This window comes from Sander lucioperca, chromosome 17 (assembly GCF_008315115.2).
Source record: "Sander lucioperca isolate FBNREF2018 chromosome 17, SLUC_FBN_1.2, whole genome shotgun sequence".
NCBI lineage: Eukaryota > Metazoa > Chordata > Actinopteri > Perciformes > Percidae > Sander > Sander lucioperca.
This window is the reverse complement of record NC_050189.1, coordinates 21,864,490-21,884,464: the sequence shown is the minus strand read 5'-3', so window position 1 is coordinate 21,884,464 and position 19,975 is coordinate 21,864,490. Positions and strand designations below refer to the sequence as shown.

At 37.4% G+C, this 19,975-nt stretch overlaps 1 protein-coding gene and 3 long non-coding RNA genes across 4 annotated transcripts in view; 3 read left to right on the top strand and 1 right to left on the bottom strand.

The window, feature by feature from the left end:
- Positions 1-19,975, bottom strand: part of LOC116060888 (muscle M-line assembly protein unc-89-like) — a 295,447-nt gene that overhangs the window by 139,050 nt on the left and 136,422 nt on the right. The gene's annotated exons all lie outside the window — the stretch shown is intronic.
- LOC118493576 overlaps positions 1-19,975 on the top strand; it is a 328,097-nt gene that overhangs the window by 187,362 nt on the left and 120,760 nt on the right. The gene's annotated exons all lie outside the window — the stretch shown is intronic.
- LOC118493574 overlaps positions 1-19,975 on the top strand; it is a 208,194-nt gene that overhangs the window by 138,256 nt on the left and 49,963 nt on the right. The window lies entirely within an intron of this gene.
- Positions 5,352-7,772, top strand: LOC116060906. Its single transcript, XR_004107615.2, has 2 exons — positions 5,352-5,724; positions 7,426-7,772. It is a non-coding gene; the product is annotated as an uncharacterized LOC116060906 (long non-coding RNA).

The window sequence follows — 19,975 nt, the reverse complement described above, 5'->3', positions numbered from 1 at the left end:
AGATACAGTTTCTGAATGTGTCCTGCCTTCAGTCTCTGGGTGAGCTGTTCAAAATCGGCACGGCTTGTGACATCACAAGCCGAAACGAGCAGGCTAACGCAAACCATTAGCTCATAGCATGCTAACGCTAATGCTAACGCTAGCATGCTACCTCGTTCTCAATAGCAAAGCACTGCTACAACACACCCAAGTTCACCATAATCTACAAAAGAGCTACTTCCATGTGCGCCCTCATTTAGAAGTCTCCCAGCTAATCCTGCCTTGTAACTGACCAAAGTTGTAGAAACAGCCTTTCTTTTACTGTCTATGGAGCTAGCTAGCTGACATGATCTACATCTGAGCTACTGGGCATGTGCATTGCAATCAAAGATAGTACAGAAGAAGAAGAAGAAAAGAGGTCTCACTCTGTAGCTAAAACAGAGACCAGCTGAAAAGAGGATCTGCAGCAGTGAGAGAGAGCGGTGCAGTACAACACAAATATGGTGTTTTTTGAAAATGAAACCATGTAAACCTATTCTGGTACAACCTTAAAATACAATTATGAACCTGAAAATGAGCATAATATGGCTGCTTTAATTTAACAGATTCAACAATATATTCATGTTTTTTTTTCCACACTTTGTTTTTCTGGATTATTGTTATTTTAGTGTGGCTGTATCTGTTACTCAGCCAAGTGTAGTTTGTAGTAACGTACAGGTGCCAATAGATGGCAGTAGCTACATTGGATGTAACACGGGTCTCATTTAGTGCTAGCAGAGAATGACGGGCTCTGGTGCTAGTGACGGACTTTTCAACAACAAAACGAAAAGAGTTTTAAAGTATGCGGAGGAAAACTCGGGTGAAAAAGCTGCGAGACGTTTCGACATTGACCCCAGGAGAATCTGATACTGGAAGAAACAGAAGGACGAGCTGACAAGATTAGCCGACAAGAGCAGAGCACGGCTAGCTAGCTGGAGGTGGGAGGAAAGAAGTTAGCCTGGAGCTAGACACAAAGCTAGCTAGCTACCGTCTGTAACGTTAATCAGATACTGGTGTGCTGCAAACCAGCAACTACTGTATGCTCTTATTGTAATATACCAGCAATACTGTAGTACCTGTATTTGAAATAAATACCCGGTACATTTACAGGGTTCAAACTGACACAATGGTGGTGTTTGATTCATTCTGACCCAAATTGTTTTGTCGCCCTACTGGCTGCTGTTGTATATGGTGATATTTTTGCAAATGTTTCTTAAAAAATGAATGATCTCTATCCACTGGAACGCTATGGTTTTTCATTTAAAACAGTTTATTTAAAATAATTATACTTATCAAACAGATGGAATTAGAAATAAAGGCCTTGCTCTAATAAAAGCCTGCTTCAAATACAAGCCTGGTTCAGGTAAATAAAGGTCCCGGTTTTTATTTGAGGAATTACGGTATATACAGTAATATTAGTACTATTAAGACTTTCTAGAGTACCACATATAACTGGATGATTTTTTTATGCTAAGGTCAACTATATACAAAGAAATGTGTGTGTGTGTGTGTGATCTTATTTGTACAGGAATTTTGCCCGTCTGTCCTTCTGAGTGGCAAACCTCTTAATGACCCTTTTATTAAAGTCAGGAATGTCCCTGACAAGTTTCTTCTCCATGGAGAGCATAGCCAGAGCATTCAGGCGATCCTGTGTCATGCTGTTTCTCAGGAAGGTCTTGATCCTCTACAGTGTAGAGAAGCACCTTTCTGACTCGGCTGTTGTCATGGGTGTGGTGATGAGCATCTTGAGGAGGCTGACAGTCTCTGTGAAAGTGCTCTGAAGGTTGTTCTCCATGAAGAACTGGTAAAAGCTTTCTTGCGGGCTCTGTGATACCTGATGTAAGGTGAGTGATCTGCACAAACACAAATTTGGTTTCTTACAAACGTTATTAACGTGGCTATAATTCTGGATGCTTGAACATGTTGAAATTGCAGCTTTTCTTTTCGAAAAACGACTTAATCGTGCAGCATAGTTGTGTATCACGACTACTTGCGCAAGTTTTCAAGGCTGAGACCACAATTGAGCTGTTCAATTATATAGGTTTTACTGACACCAATAACGATTTTATGACAACTAATCTTTTGTCTAAATTACAATCTTTGTGGATGTGGTTGTAGTTATTAGGTGGCTAATAACAATAAGCTGTGAGTGTGGTTGTAGTTATTAGCCTAGCTGGCTAATAACAAGAAGCTGTGAGTGAGACCTAGTAGCAGCTAACGTTACAGTTTAGCTGCTACCCAGCAATTTTACATCAGTGGGAGGGGCATAATTGCTCTTTCCTTTCAATATAACTTTAGTTGCACATGATTTCCAAATGGTTTGGTGTGTTAACAACATCTTACATTATGATACAGGAAATTGCTGTCTTTATAAGAGAAGATGCCAGACGTTTGTGCAACCTACGGATGCTCCAATCGCCGGAGTCTCAAAACGAGAGCCTGTGGAATCACCTTTCACCTGTAAGATATGACAATATTATGATGATATTTTGGATAACTGTTAGTTACTTAGTGGATGTATGTACAATACAGGTCCTGTTACACAGGAACTATGGCATATATAACAGGGCTATGACATAATAGTATTACAAGATTGTTGTTGACCCAAGGCTTTTTAGAAGTTTGTTTACACAATCGCTGAATGTTTCTTTTGGACACCTTTTTATAACTAGTTTAGTGTGGTTGTCTTATTCTAAAGTACATACATGCATACATGATGCATACATGCAGACATGCATACATAAAATTACCCCAAACATATGATAATTTAGGTGTGTATTTTTGTCCTTACCGTTAATGTTGAAAGAAGGAAAAAATGGTTGGAAATGTTGACAATAATTTATATATCTGGGTACGTTTCTCACGTTTTTAAGGTTTCCCAAAACCGGAGAGATGAGGAGGCAGTGGGAATTTGCCCTAAGAAGGGACGGTGTTGTTGCCTCTGACAGGACACTTCAGGAGTGAGGACTTTGACAGAACGGGGTAGAATATCCAGCTTAAAGATGCCTTCAGTTACCAAGTTCCTCTCCTGTGAAACCAGCTTCCAGTTGTGGTTTGGGAGGGAGACACCCTCTCCACATTTGAGAGTAGGCTTAAGACGATCCTCTTTGATAAAGCTTATAGTTAGGGCTGGATCAGGAGAGTCCTGAACCATCCCTTAGTTATGCTGCTATAGGCCTAGACTATCGGGGGATTTCCCATGGTGCACTGTCTCTTTCTCTCTCTCTCTCTTTCTGCACTCATACATGTCCCATTAATGCATGTTACTAATTCACTTCTTCCCCAGAGTTCTTGTGCTTTCTCGTCTCGCAGGTTCTCATGGATCCTAGTGGAGCCTCCTGCCATGGTCCTGCTTGACTACCATTGCCAATACTGTTGTTGCTGTGCACCTGTCTGTCTGTCTGTCTGTCTGTCTGTCTGTCTGTCTCTCTCTCTCTCTCACCCCAACTGGTCGAGTCAGACGACCACCCACCTAGAGCCGAAGGGTCTGTCCTAGGTTTCTGCATTTTAACAGGCAGTTTTTCATTGCCCTTGTCTTGCTCATGGTGGTACTATTGAGTCTCTGTAAATAATGTTATAAGGAGTTCAGTCTAGACCTGCTCTATTTGAAACGTGTCCTGAGATAACTTTTGTTATGAATTGGCGCTATACAAATAAAATTGAATTGAATTGAATTTTTTATGTCTATCCTCCATATGTATACCTCCACAGTAGTGCAGTTCTCTCTACAGGGTGGGGGTTTCAACATGCAGCATTTCTTTATGTATATTTGTAAAGGGAAATCTTGTACCTATTTTTTATTGCAAATAAATGTCACTTTTATAATAGTTTAAACTTGTTTAAAATAAACATGTAATAATTCAAATTATTTTATTATATTAGTAATATTCATATATAAAAGTATATATATATATATATATATATATTGTTGCGGTTTGGACATTTCTGTTATGGTTTCTGTATTTTGCCCTGTGTTTTGTGCTTTTCTGTTGCTTCCTTGTTGTTTTCTGTATGGTCCCTGTTTTTGTTGGTTATTCTGTATTGTGTATGTTTTGGTTAATCCCTGTGTTGTGTCAAGGTTCTGTGTTAAGTTGATGTCATGTTTTCTGTCTGTTGTTCCTGTTTCCTGTTTTATTTTGATAGTCTGTTTTCTGTCTTGTCATGTCTAGTTTTACTCTGTGTTTCCCTCCTTTGTTGATTGTCCTGCCCCGCCCTGATGTGTTTCACCTGCTGTATCACCTGTCCCTCATTTGTTCATTACCTCGTGTATTTAACCTCTGTGTTCCCTTTTCCTCTTGTCAGATTGTTTTGTGTCTTTGCCCAGTCAGTTTGTGTCCTTGTGCCGTCAGCTTGTCCCCGTTTTGTATCTTTACCCTTGTTTTCCAGTCGCTGTACTGCCGTTTTTTGTTAATTAAATCTTTGAGTACAACCTTCTCCTGCCTGCCTGCCTCATCGCTGCGTTTGGGTCCACTATTCCTCGCAATATGTATGTGTGTGTGTGTGTGTGTATATATGTGTATGTGTATATATATATATATATATGTGTATATATGTATATATGTATGTATATATATATATGTATATATATATATATATGTATATATATTATGGCATGCCATTTAGGAAATTATTATATATATATGTGAAGTTTGAATATATTGAATGAACCTTGAATATATATTGAATGAAAGTCTGAATATATTGAATGAATGTCTGAATATATTGAATGAACCTTGAATATATATTGAATGAAAGTCTGAATATATTGAATGAACCTTGAATATATATATATATATATATATATATATATATATATATATATATATATATATATATAGAATGAAAGTCTGAATATATTGAATGAACCTTGAATATATATTGAATGAAAGTCTGAATATATTGAATGAAAGTCTGAATATATTGAATGAATCTTGAATATATATTGAATGAAAGTCTGAATATATTGAATGAACCTTGAATATATATTGAATGAAAGTCTGAATATATTGAATGAACCTTGAATATATATTGAATGAAAGTCTGAATATATTGAATGAACCTTGAATATATATTGAATGAAAGTCTGAATATATTGAATGAAAGTCTGAATATTGAATGAATCTTGAATATATATTGAATGAAAGTCTGAATATATTGAATGAACCTTGAATATATATTGAATGAAAGTCTGAATATATTGAATGAACCTTGAATATATATTGAATGGAAGTCTGAATATATTGAATGAACCTTGAATATATATTGAATGGAAGTCTGAATATATTGAATGAACCTTGAATATATATTGAATGAAGTTGAAATGGAATCTGACGTCATTGTCTGGCGCCATCTTGTGTTTTCGTTGTGATAAATCTTAACCGAAGTGTGACACTATGAGCGAATCAGCAAGAAATCTAGTGTCAGCAATTTTGAGCAATGAAGAGATTATTAACACACTGGCGAATGCATGTACGGGCCAAAACACTGGTAACAGTACCGTATCCAGTACCGTTCTCCCGATGAAGAAGTTTATTCACTTTTTCATCGTGGAAGACCGAATGTAGGGAACCTCGCTGGCCAGGCAGGTCCCTATCATCAGGCTAACGTCAACACGCCTTCAACGTCAACCTTCAACCAGGTGGCCCCCACTACAGCACCGACTTATAATTTTCGCCCCTCAACGCGATCGGGCCGAGGACACAGAAGGTAACAATGTAATTGAATGCATTTGAATAGTTAGTTTAACCAGAAATATCCGTGCTATTGCTCTTTTCAAAGCCACCAGACTCCATTGACAAAACGTAATTTTAACGTTAACGCAGCCAGGTTATTGTATGGCTTTGGTGTTTTACCTAGTTCGAATCCAAACTAATATTTTAATAAACACCAAAGTAACACAATAACACAAACTAACTGATCAGACAGCGGTAGAATAGCCACTAGCTAGTGCTTCGAGAGGTACAATTACTGTTACTGTCAAAGCAGTCTAGCTGGTAGTTTAGAATAGTGATATAGCTAACGGTCGTTGGTCCTACTGGACCGGGCCAATTCCAAAAGTAGCCTCATTATTAGTCATTTGAACAGCAAACTTTGTAAATATAGGGCCCAGAGATTTCTAACGTTATCTTTTACATTTTAAATCCCATCTAGCTATTTAAAGGAAATGAGTTAGCTAAAGCACTTCATTCAGCGTGTTTTTGTTTTTTGCAGTAACTTAAGCTTATAGATCTCAACAGTGTAGTGGAGCTACGTGGTTGTGAAACGAAAGTTTCTGCTCCTGTATAGCTAGACATCCGTATGAAATCAACCTTGTTTTAGAAAAACTTTTATTCGCGATCATATGGAGAAAAACTACACTACCCACAAATCCTAAGCGTAGCAGCAACGTCTCTGATTGCTCGCTGTTACCATGGAAACGTTTACCGAAACCGCGAATGTCTAGAGCGAGCTTTTAACATTGACGTCTATGATAGTTTCTGTACACGGTCTTGTAAGTTTCTGTACACGGTCTTGTAACTTTGCCCTTTTTTGCCTTTTTTTTTTAAATGTTGAGCTCTATTAGCTTGATATTAGTAACGTTTTAATTGTTTTAATGCAGTAACAACATCCGAATTTAACTAGTAGTAAAGTTAAGTAATTGGATTCAAGATGTTTTGTGAGGCTTTTATAATTTATTTAAAATAACTTTCAAATTAATAAATTGCATTAAATCTAATTCAAGAATCCAATTTAAGATCATACCATGTAAGATACAAGTGCTAATATTAATGTAATCAACCACAAAAACATAACTACAGTTTAAAATAAATTCACTATTAAGACAGTTGCCTGTTTGTAAACAGAAAATATGAGTGATTATACTCTGTAGGCTACTATTCAATGTCAATTTTATTTGTATTGCAGCATTCATTACAGCTGGCCAGAGTGAAAGAGAAGTTCTCTATGGCTCTGCAACTGGCTAAACCCTGAAGTCCTTTACATTAAAATCTGCATGTCCATTAAAACAAAGCATGAATAGAAATAGAGAAAACATAATAAGACAACAAAAACATGCAAGTGCGATCATACAAATGTGTACACACACACACACACACACACACACACACACACACACACGCACACACGCACAGTAACTGATGCCCCTCACCAGACCTGAATCTATTTCTGGGTACAGCTAGAAGACGTTAATTACGTTTTAAATAAAAAAATAAATTCTAAAACTGCTAGAAGGCTTCTGCCTGATGACCTGAGAAGCCTGATGGGGTTGTGATCAGTGAGCAAGTCAGATGTACTGAGGAGCTAAACCTAAACCTAGCTAATACTATTGTATATAATTGTATAATGTAGTACATATATTTACAGTGTTTAATGTAATTGAGTATAGATTTTTTTTCTTTAATGTTTAAGGTTTCAGGCACAATTGAGCTGTCCTGTGGCTCAGTCTTTTACCAAAGAGGTAATTCTCTTGCCACACCATAAATCAACAAATGTACCAAGGCGGGCCAGCAAAGCTTGGCTTTTTGAAAAGGGACATATTAAATCTGCCCTGGAATTTCGCTGTGACTGGGATTCCGGAAGAGTGTTGCAGGCAATAACGGTGGCCTTCCAGCCAATTCTGGAGGGCTGCAGGTAAGCTTTTGATCCGTTTTGCCACATTTGTTACGCGTTTTCTTATATTTTTGCAATAATATCATACTGTATTATGAAAGGATATTTTTGGGTGTGTTGTAAATTAAAAACATTTTTTACATTCCCATCACATTGTGATTGTAAATATGTAATTACTTTAAAGTTATGTGACTTGCAAAACCTGACAGAATGTAAATTTCTCTGTGGACACAAATTATGTATTGAAACTAAAACCTTTCTATGTAGTGTAGTGTTTTACTTTTAACAAGTTTAATTTACAGTGTGCTTTTTATTCCCTTAGGTTACAAATCCTGATGCCTTGTCACAACAAACTAGTCGAGCCATCCCTAACCTCCAATCAAAAGTTGAGTGGAGGCCTTTTGAAAAACTCTTCCATCAAAAGTCCATTTACGTCAGGCCTGACAAGGTCATTTTGAGTGAAGAAAACCAATCTGTAAGTAGGCTAGTGCATGAAGATTTAAAAAAAAATGATGACTAGCAATGACAATACTGTATTTCAAACTGGATGTCTTAAACACTATTAATTGCTCTATGCCCTCATATAATACATTTGCCATGTTGTTTTATTGTTAGTGCACTGTATTTGATAAATAATGTTTGTTGTCTGCTTCAATTGACAGCCATCTTCTGGGGAAGACAGCCATGCAGAGAGCCTTGATTTTGCTCAAATGTCAGACAGTGACAAATGTGGTAAATTAATTTATCTACAGTACATGCATCTACAAACAAGTTTATATGATATTGGTCATGTTGTGCAGGATAATAGGGATAGAAACTAAATGTAGATGTAGGAGAAAGCAGGACTATTTTTTGGTGATTTCTTAATGATAAAGAAGGCTTACAGGCAGGTACAAGTCCAAGTGGAGCTGGCTTCTCCAAGGCATACCACAATGCACATAAACAACATTGTAACTTCAACAAACTGAAATTTAGAATGTCCTGGTTAAGTAGCTGCAGGACGGATTAAAAAAGTGGAAACAGGTGGACAGGGAAGGTCAGGTAACTGTAGGGCTCATGAGGGAATTAAGAATAGGTATGTAGTTGGGTGTGGCAGTCTTTTTTATGGGAAAAGGAGGAAAAAAAGGAAAGTCAAAAGGCATCTGGTGGACAACATGTGAATGCCAGTGGTTTGAGGTGAGAATGTGGCTGGATGTAGAGACAGGCAGATTTTGACTGGTTGTTTTTGTGTTTTCACAATTTATTTATTGTAAGTAATTTTGTTTTTTCCGCCACTTACATGCATTGTACAAGATGGGTTCTGATCATCTCATATCAGTTTAATGTTACTCAAAAGTTAAATGTTAACCCACTATTTTTCCATGTTCTTGCAGTCATTGGTAGTGTAGGTGACATTTCCAAAGAAGTTGTCTCAGCTATCTCCACTGTTGAGGCCCAGTCCCTCTTCAGAAATAACCCTTCCATCTCCAGTGGTGATCAAGTTATCTGGTGTGTTGCTACCGAAGATATTTGCACCGATGCACCTTCCATCTCAGCTGACACCGCCACCATGTCCACTAGTCCTCCTGTCATCACTATTGATGAGACCCTCATCCTGTCCAGTGGAACCTCTGCAATCTCCAGTGGCAACACCTCTGGTGTGTCCCATGGTCCCCAACCATCTGGCAATATTTCATCCAGCACATCCTACAGGTTAATATTTTGACATTTCTGTCTCTTCATACAGCTTTTCTATGGTCTGGGCTTTAGTGACCTTTATTAACAGTATAATTTGTGTGTAAAATACATTTACTTTATACTGAATCATGGTGTCCTCTATTTGTATAACTTTAATAACGCACTGTCCATTTGAGAACATTAGTTAACGTAAGTTATTAGACCAGCAAGGATATTCTTAGTCTATTGCTAATGCAACTGTCTGTGTTAAAATCATATATTTGTACCTTAATATCTATTATAAAATATTGCTATTTTATATTGTAGTACATACCTGGACCTATTTGAGGAAGAATATCTCTCTGATGACCATGATCTCCAGGAAGCGATTTCAAGGTCTTTAGATTCCAGTGCAAGTGAGAGGTCAGTAGAACATATTATATACAATTTAATTATTTAAACTGTACTTCAGGATAGCAATAACTATTATAATGTCTAAACTAGTAGTGAGACCAATTAGCAAGTTGCAACCTAAATGAGTCAGAAATATCAGTATTTATCATTGCACAATATTGACATTTTCATCTTTATTTGATTCTCAATCATTTTCATGGTCACTTGTCAGGTTTGAAGATTACCCATGCAATAATATGCATTATGTTTTATTGTACAGTATGGGCCCTATCTTGCACCCGGCGCAGCGCAAAGCCCGATGCAAGTGTCTTGTTAGTTGCTTGTTAGTCTTGCTAGTTTAAGACTGACGCAGTTGTCAATTTCCTGTCCAGTGCCCGCGTCGTTTAAATAGCAAAGATTAAGAATGAAAAGCAAATCCACCATTATAATAGCAATGCGCCAAGGTACAAAAGCACCTGGCTTTTAAAGGGAATGGGAGATGACTTGATATTGCATGTTACGCCCAAAACACACCTATGATTAATTAACCCTTATATTGTTGTTTTCAATTTCAGATGTGTAAAAAATACCATTTACTTTTTTATTGGAACAGGCTTCATGATTTTCTCAGATATGGCTATTTTAACACAACAAATGTTGTGAGAATTTTAGTAAATTGTAAATGTCTCTAAAAAAAATGTTACGGGTCCCAAGTTAGTATCATCTTTAGGGGGGTGACATGAACGATATACAAATCAAATGTTCATCGATCCCTTATAACACCCAAGGCGGAGCACCAACTGAGACATCAGAATGACTCTGGGGTTGCTGTGTCACATGTCCAAGATATCAAGACAGCATTTGAGCTGTTCATACTGCCATCTGTTGAGAAGATCCGACGACAAACATGGAAGGGTGTTTGTTAGATGGAGATCGACAACACCTGGATGCTTACATGGCGCTGTTGCTTCTTACTGGCGTGTGCAGATCCTCGAATGAGGCTACATGTATAGCAAGTGTTCCACCCATTTGTCCCAATATCCCTTACTCTTGAAACAGAGTATGACAGATAAAAGTCCGAAGTGACATGGTAGCATGCAGTATACTCTGGCATGACTCAGCATCCCATAAGCTGTAGCGTCATTCCAGGATCTGTATACCCCAGCAAGAAGCAACAGCCCCATGTTAGCATCCAGGTGTGTTTTGTCGTTCCACATCCAGCAACACCCTTCCATGTTGAGTTGCTGTTCTCAGTTGGTGCTCTGCGTTGGGTGTGATAAGGGATTGACAACCATTAAATGTCAGTTATTTTTTATTTAAAGAACTCTTTTGAACATCTGGGTCACTTGGACCCTCCTCTTCATTAGATGGGTATGGGCTTACCTTTTTCCTAACCTAAATCTATACGGGTCAATTTTGACCCGTAACACCACAGATATCACTATGGTTTATAATATTAAGTTGAAAAAACCCAACATGCAAATAATTTTGGAGGTGTATTCTAATATTAGTCTGTTATAGTCAGATAACATAATTACCCATTGTCTTCATTAGTGGAAACATAACGAGTGAATTTGAATTAGAATTTTGAAAAAAAATTTAAGTTAAAAACGAGTTGTATACTTAAGATCAAAGGTCCATGGAGCCAAAAATAACATTTTAAAGAGTGTTTACATTTAAATGAATACATAATAACTTCTCACGCGTGAAAAAAACAATATTGGATAATAATCATTGTTTTATGAGTATTTAAATTTAAATCACGTCATATTTGACCCGCTAACACAAAAAATGTGCTTGATAACACATTACAAGGGTTAAGACACTAAGTACAACCCTTTTAAACCATGCGCTCGGCGCACGGACCCTTTTTTTCCGTCAAACTAGCAAAAGTGGATTTGGACACACCCTAAACGCACCTGTGCCAGGCGCGTCACACCATGCGTTTAGATCGTTAAAATAAGGCCCCTATGTGTTGATTTTGTGGTTTGTCAATTTCCTATTGGTGGGAGGGTGGTTGCCAGTGTTGGAAATGGTTCTGTTGCTCTTTGCTATTTATTTGTTACGTTATTCTGAATAAGTAAGAAAAAGTAAAACTGATAATTTCCATTATCACAAACGTTACTGTATGTAAATAGGTTTCAATAAACTAAATATTGGTTACAATGATGTGGATATTACATGCTAGTTCAGTGGGAGAGGTATAACCATTGACAATAACTACATTGTATTGTTTATTATTGTTTCAGTGATTTAAAGGTGACGTTGGAGAGAATAATGGAGCAGATTGCTTCTCGAGTAAATAATGACAGCACTGTACGCTTCAATATTGTCAGAAGAAATGTGTGGGATGGAGCATCCAGAGCCATGGGCAGATCCAATTTTTCACCCGAGAAGAAGGTAGACGTTAAGTTCACTGATGACTATGGGATATCTGAGGGTGCTGTGGACAATGGAGGTCCTACTCGTGAGTTTTTCCGACTCTGTCTACACGAAATCAAGGACAAGATTGGCATCTTTGAGGGTCCACTTAATGCTAAAGTCCTTACATGCAACTCCAAAGGTACTTTTGCTTTAAAAGGCCATTATTGGATTTTTTTGGATCAATAAATACATTATACCTGAAATTATTTTTTAGAAAATGTAAGAAATGTTCATGTTTTGTACAGTATCTATATTACTTTATTGAGAAATGAAGTTTAGAAGAAAATTAACCTGAGTTCTCTAATCTCACACAGATGGGCGGGGAGATTGTGACATAAATATAATTTTGTTGTGAACAGTTAACATGTTTTTTATTTTCATATGATTACAGCAATGAAAGACAATGGATACTTTTATGCTGGTCAGATCATGGCAATGTCAATCGCCCATGGGGGGCAGAGTCCGTGTTTCCTTTCTGAACTCTTGTACGAGTGTCTTATAAAGGGTCCAGACAACGTGAAGGTCAAAACTGAACATATTACTGATGAAGAAACAAGGTCACAGGTGCAGTCGGTGAGCATATATTTCATGGATTCTATCATATTTACAAACTATTCATTTAGCGTGCACTCATTAACATGCAATTTAAACAGTAACGCTAACAGTTGTGTATAATCATTCTCAATAACAGAGTCAATAGATACTATCTTCATATCCTATTTATATTTTTATATTTTTAGATCTTACGGGCTGAGACTGAATCACAACTGCAAGAGGCAGTTGCACAGGCAGCCAGCTTAATCAGTCTTGCTGGTCACAATGTTCGCATAACACTGGAAAACAAAAAAGACACTGCTTTGGACTTGGCACACTGGTATGTCCTCCAGCGGACCCGTGCACCTTTTGAAAGGTATTTTTATGTCTGAGCATATACTATAATTGTATTTTGTCAGAAAAACAACTGCTATGTTTATGGTGGTAAAATGGCCAAAAGTGTGTGTGTGTGTGTGTGTGTGTGTGTGTGTGTGTGTTACAGTGAGTGAAAGAGTGATGCTTCAGAGCGTGTACCGACTCTAGAGTCATAGTGAGAGAAACAAAGTGTCTCCCCTGTTCTTTCTGACCACACTGGGAAATCTGTAGCAGGAAAAGTTAAAAGGGAGGATGCAACGCTACCAAGCCATGGCCGAGCGACATGCGTCGCCGTGACAAGTAGTTAAACTTTTGAGGTGCACATCAGGCTACGGCGTAGGGTCTGTAGCTCCACGTACCTACGTACGTACCCACGGCGTTGATTTAATGCAGAACAATAAATTGGCCTTTACTCAATGCCTGATTATGGTTTTGTGTTGAATCTACGTTGAATCCGCCCTCCAAATTACGATACCCCATGGATGTATTAGGCATGCCCCTTCTAACAATGTCCACAAAAGATGACCAGTGACCAGTCTGTTTAGGCAGTAGCACTTGTATCGCGTATAGTCACATGAGTATCACAAGTGTAGAGGGTTTCACAGCACGCAAACTTTAAGAAGAGGTTGTACAAAGCATATTTTGTAACTTAATCACTAGTTATTATATAACACCCAGCTTAAATTACATTGTTTATAAGGGCATACAAAATGTATTATTTTAATAACAATTTGTATTAGTTTTTATTTAATTTGTAAAATACTAAGTTATTTAAAAATAATACATATTTAAAAATGTAAGTAGCCTATTTTATGCATTTTTCTTGATAATCAAAGTCATGATACCATTATACCGCAATCATTATCGCAGTATAGTAAATCACAATCACAATTTGACTTTTTCTTCAAATCATGCAGCCTTACCACAGTATATGAAAAAATGAAATGGTGGATGCAGAGTTCAATTTTATAGTGTACTAGTGCAACAGAACGTATAATTTATTTTCCTGGAATTCATTAGGGACCTAAATTAAAGATTTAAAATGTAAAAAACTCTGGTTTGCAACATAGGTGCTAAATCATATGAACTACCCTTTAACATGTGTTTCCTTTTTACTAGGTTCAGAGATGGTTTAACATCTCTAGGTGTCCTAGATGCTCTCCAGAGATACCCTCTACAAACAAAGTGCCTTTTGTGAAGGCTGAAAAGGGTTTAACAGCAACTGATGTGGAGAATCTCTTTGAGATCATTTACTCCGAAAGAGGGAGTAATGCATTTCGAGAAGAGTGCCGGATCCTGGCTTTCTGGCAAGACTATCTTCAGGATGCTGAAAGTAAGTTCTGCATTTTGGAAATGTATTTCAATATGAGACAGTTTACTATTATTTGTCTTCTGCCATGGCTTAAATAGTCATGAGCTGGAATGAACTTCTGTCTCCCTTGTTCAGGTAAGGTGAATCCTTAAAACCTTGTTGCCAAAGTACTGTCCCAATACACAAGTTTGCATTTCACCAAGAACAGTTAAGATTTCCGTAAATGTTCTTGACACGCCCATTTTACCAAGGATGCATGGTTGGTAACTTGTATGAACTTGGCAGCACCCGTATCCCAACATTCATTTCGACAGACCAACAGGACAATTTTAACAATTTTTGACATCTTATTCATCACTTAATTAACTTCTGAGAATGTTATAGGCAAGAAATTAACTGTTAGATTTTGAATATAGGCGTTGTTGACGCGTTGACGAATTGACAATTTGCTTAAAAGTTTTCGGAGTTGAGAAGCTCCATAAAGTGACGCGATAGCCAGCTAGCGCCTGCCGGTGCCGCTAGCTCATTGCTCAGACAGTCACGCTCGGAGACCCCGCTGTAAGCTGGAGGTCTCTCAGACTGGTCTTTTAAATTGAGGATTTTATTTCGCCGTTGACGGATTGTTTGTTTAAATATCACAACACATGTCCATCATAAGATTAACGGGAACTTGTGGTTAACTGTCTTTTCGGAGTTAAAATATAAACTCCACAAGTGCCTGCGGGCTACAACCTCGCTGGCTGGCCGTCACACACACACACACCACACACAACACACAACACACCACACACACACACACACACAAACACACAAACACAGGCGGTGGAGAGACACATACCCAGAGAGACATACCCGTTTCTCTTCGGGAGACCTATTTAAATTATGACAGGCTATACGATTTAGTATTTAGTTCATACTTTTTTGGTGCATTTGTTTTCTGATTTATTATAAGTTGAGTTTCAGTCTTTATGATAAATGAACAGTTGTACATAAAGTGGGTAACATGCTATGACACCAACCTTTATAATTTGAATTGCTAATTTCCATCTGTTGTCCCTGGGCATATACAGTGCACTACAATAATATAGAAATGATAATTCCACATAACACTAATAGGAACACATAGGACACGCCAGTGCATAGGCCTACTTCTTTTTTTAATTTAAACCGACTTAAACTAATACACTAATAATAGTTGGGATCGCGTTCCACTCTTTGAATAAGTAAGGGGTGTTTGAGCTAAACCATAAACAAAAAAATTAAATTAAATATAAGATGCTCTGTTTAGGCTACAAAACGTGCATGCAGACTGAAATTCATCATTGCGGTTTTGTCGGGATTAAGCTATAAACAGAAGGAAAACTCTGCTAGCTGCTAGGCTAATGTGCAGTGGTAAACACACAGAATATGGTAAACACATAGCAGAGCTTGCAAACTGTGGCTTTTTTGTCGACAACGCGAACATTGTCAACATAACTCACTGGAAATCCAAATATTTCCACACCGGCGACTTCAGTAAGAGGAGGGGTTTCATGTTTTGTCGATGGGTCTCCTGCATTTCTTCGCAGCACTTCAACACGTGTTTTTTCCGCTTGACAAGCTGACCGGACATGACATGGGGGCGTGGCAGTATCGACGATTCCATTTTTAAATTCGAAATTCGAGATTGTGACTTAATTTCGGTCAGAAAGTTGGTGACACCCTTACTGATTAGCTACTGTATCACTGCTGCTCTGCCACTACTGCTGAGCGGTTTAAGGACATTATTGTTGTCATATGCACAATGATTACAGGAGTTGTTGGCAATGAAGGGCATCAGGCTCACTCCAACAATGCTCATAAATTAACTATAAAAATAGAAATCATGAAAGTTAATATATACCCTTAAATATAAATTAGGTAATAGAAATTTGTGTAGACAGTATTACCAAAGAAAACACTGAATGTAAACTGAATTTAATAACATTTACATAAATACAAAGTGATAAATATTAAATCGTAGATGCAAAAAACAATTCAATTGTGTGTTCATTGAATTAAGTTAATTACAAATTAATGAAATGCATAATAATACATGTTATCATGTATCATCATGTACAAATTCAGTCAAAATAATGTTCTTGAGTGCCGCCGCGGAGCCTAAACCAAAAAGCAAATGCCATTACAGGGCTCCACACACACTTATTGAAGTCGAGTTACATCCAAGTAACTACTATGTGTGATAAATCTCAATCCTTAAACAGATTTAAACAAGCTAAAGTGACTTTGTGAAGCCCCAAACCCAGCCTTGCTGCTCATGACTTGGATTTTGGCTATTGATCTGCTTCTTTCCTTTGATTGCAAAAAAGCTGCAACAAAAAGTATGCAGTGTTGAATTGGATCCCTCCACAAAGTAATACAATTTATATGTACCATAATCCAAACTAGCAGATGTACATCTACAGTACCAACATATCTTGGTTGTTATAGCTGTTGTGTGCAAATAATGTTGCTAGCTCCTATCTATTTTTTGTTGGTAAATGGTGCACTATGCACTATATTCACTAACCCAGGCAACCCTTCCAAATTCCAGTGTCATTTCAATAGTCACCATTCTTACATCACTTCTGTATTACTCCAGTAGTATAATACTTAATTAAATATCAGACATATATATGATTTAATTGGGCTACTCTCTGTTTATGTTTTCCAGTTGAAAACGATGTCTCTCTAGAAGATATTCTTGTTTTCTTCACTGGATGTGACAGCATTCCAGCCCTGGGTTCTCTCCAAAGCCCAGCCTTGAATTCATCACCCACTCCCGATTTCCAGTGGCTAATACTTGCGAAAATATTCTTCGCATACCAGTTCATGCAGATACACTGATTCAGATCTGACATGAATTTGCCATACGCAATTCACCTGGATTTGGAAGAGCATGACTTAAAAAATAATGGATGGCTTGTAAAGCTTGTTATGATTTTCTTTTTTTTCTTCATAAGTGCAAGGTTTATTTTGTTTGTTATCCCATGGAGAAAAATCAAGCATTTGCTGTAATAACAACATGAAAAATATACAGTAAAACATAGTTCTAAGTTTTTGAAGATATTTTTCAAGCCATGGCTTTGTGTTTCAGATTTTATAATGTGAAAATTTTAAGTTGATAAAAGTGGCATTTTTTTCTTCTTTTTATTAAAAACACAGTTTGGTTATGGTTAAGAAAAGGTCATGGTAAGAGTTAAAAAAAATCATACATGGCAATCTTTCAATCGATTTGGGGTAGCTAGATGTGTCCAAACAAATGTACATAGCTATGGGTCTTAAAAGAACAAGTTGCTCTAACAACCCATTAGTTCTTTTGTACAGGAGGACAGGATGGTTGTTGTAATTGTTTTATAAATTTGTCCAGCCCCATTGCTATGGCAGATATTGATTCAAGGTTGTGGTATGGCCTTCTAACAAATAAATGATTCTGGTTACTACTTTGTGGTGTACTGGCTTACTGGCTTTTTATTATCTATTGTGGGTGGGATATGTGCATCGCAGACTTTAAATGTAATATTTTTCTATTAGATAGTTAACAAAACTGTATACAAAATGAAGTAACTAAGTAATAAAACACAGGGTTCATCTTTGTCAATATGGTTTATAATTATACATTTTGTAAAATGATACATAATATACACAGCACACACTGTACAGTACATATGTGGTGATAATTGCTATGGGTTTTTGTCTAATTATTATTAGTCATTTCTTTGAAGCAGGTCACATGCTGATGAGAAAATGTTCTATCCCATGATTTCCATCGTCATCATTGGATATTTGCATTAAATCAACGTCCCAGTGGTGGTAATAAGGGGGTTGCACATGCACATGATTCAGTCTTACATCTTGAGGCAGTTGGAGCATTCCCACTGTCCAGAGTTGCAGTGGGGACCTGCTCTCCATTGTCCTTAAGCTGTGGTTTGTTCCACTGCCTTACAAACTCATCCACAGATCTGTTTACTCTTGGAAGGTAACATGGTAAAGAGCCCTAATGTGAAGTGGGTCAGTGCTGTCTAAATTCCAACATTTTCCATAAAGAGGAAAGGTTCTTAAAATATGCTGACACCACCCTGTTTAGTTCTCCCCACAATCTTTCGATTCTTTGATTATGAACACTACGTCCAACCATGAAACTTGCTCTGTTTGCCCCTCGATTTTCAATCATAACCGTGCTATATCGATATTTCACTCCCAGCATCACTCCTGACATGATGTGGGAGTCCAAATACATCAACAGCACCCTGAAAAAGTTGCAAGGCAGTTGCTGCTCTGTTGTCTGTGCAACATCGTAGGTAGTAATGCAGCGGCTGTAGCCATCACTCCTCCATGAAACACAAATCCCCATGGATTCAACTTGTTGGTTTGTGTCAATGTGCCTGGAATAAGAAGAATGTTATTATTTTGAAACACTTGATTGCTCATCAAAATTGAAGTTTATTGGCTTTGCTGTCCTACGTTCCATAATGTATTTTATTTATTTGACATTGTTTTGTTTTTCCTAAATCAGTACATCAATCTTTCTGATTGCTTCATTCACAATCTAGCAGTAATGACTAATGTTAATAAATTTACAAACAATACATCCACACTTGATTTGGGACAGAGACATTGTAGACCCTCCTTTGTATTGCCCTTCGTCCTCTTAAGGCTCTCCCACGGGATCTAGTATTCTTAATTGCTCTCGCACACTCGCCATCTCTGAACTCTAATCCCTCTCCCTCTCAACTACCAGTGATGTAGGTCTCTCCTGAGCCAGGGGTTGACTAAGAACCTGAGTAATAAGATGGTCAAGATCATCATTTGAAATGTTGGTAAAACTCCCATAGTCCACTAAACCGAGATGTGTCCTGTGGTTGTACAGTGTTCGAATGTTTACAGACAGCATTCGAGATATGGCCATCCAGCTAATCCTAAATCCCGCATGTGAGTAGCTGAACAGCTGGTATGTTGTACCTTAATAAGAAAAAAAAATAAATGTGAGTGAATGGCTGATTTTACAGTATATTCAGTGGTCGACTGTAATCATGTACATTTACATGAGTACATTCTTTTGACGTAGTGGAGTACAGGTATAAAGTAGCCAGAAATGAAAATATTGTAGTGAAGTCGAGTAGGCCTATTTGGTCCAATTTGTAGGCTACTTTGTTACAGTTCTAATATATTACTTCCCACCACTGCATATAACCCTTGTATTAATAACCTAGCAGTTTCTTGATTGTAATATGTACTAAAAAAGAAAATATAATCAAAGTATATCCTGGCCTGCAACAACCTCCATCCCCATACATTTGTTCAACGCTGAAGTTGGCTTCCATTCAAAGCTTCCCATTTGTGCAGTTACAGGGAAATTAATTGAAGTTTATCTCTACATACACTTTTACAGATCTGGAAATGTGTTTAAAAATCTATAGCCTCTCCGGGATAATTGGTCCTGATTTGATAAGGTATATGTTTTAGAACTGACCTGGTTTCATGTTGTCTACATGTTGAAAAGAAACAGTCAAATCTCTCTTTATCATATAAAGCTTTTACAAATCTATAAAAGTGTTTCAGACATCATTATAGTTTAAACTAAAATGTCTAACATTTAAAAAAAAGGAGGATCAGTGGCTCAGCAATGTAAGTTAC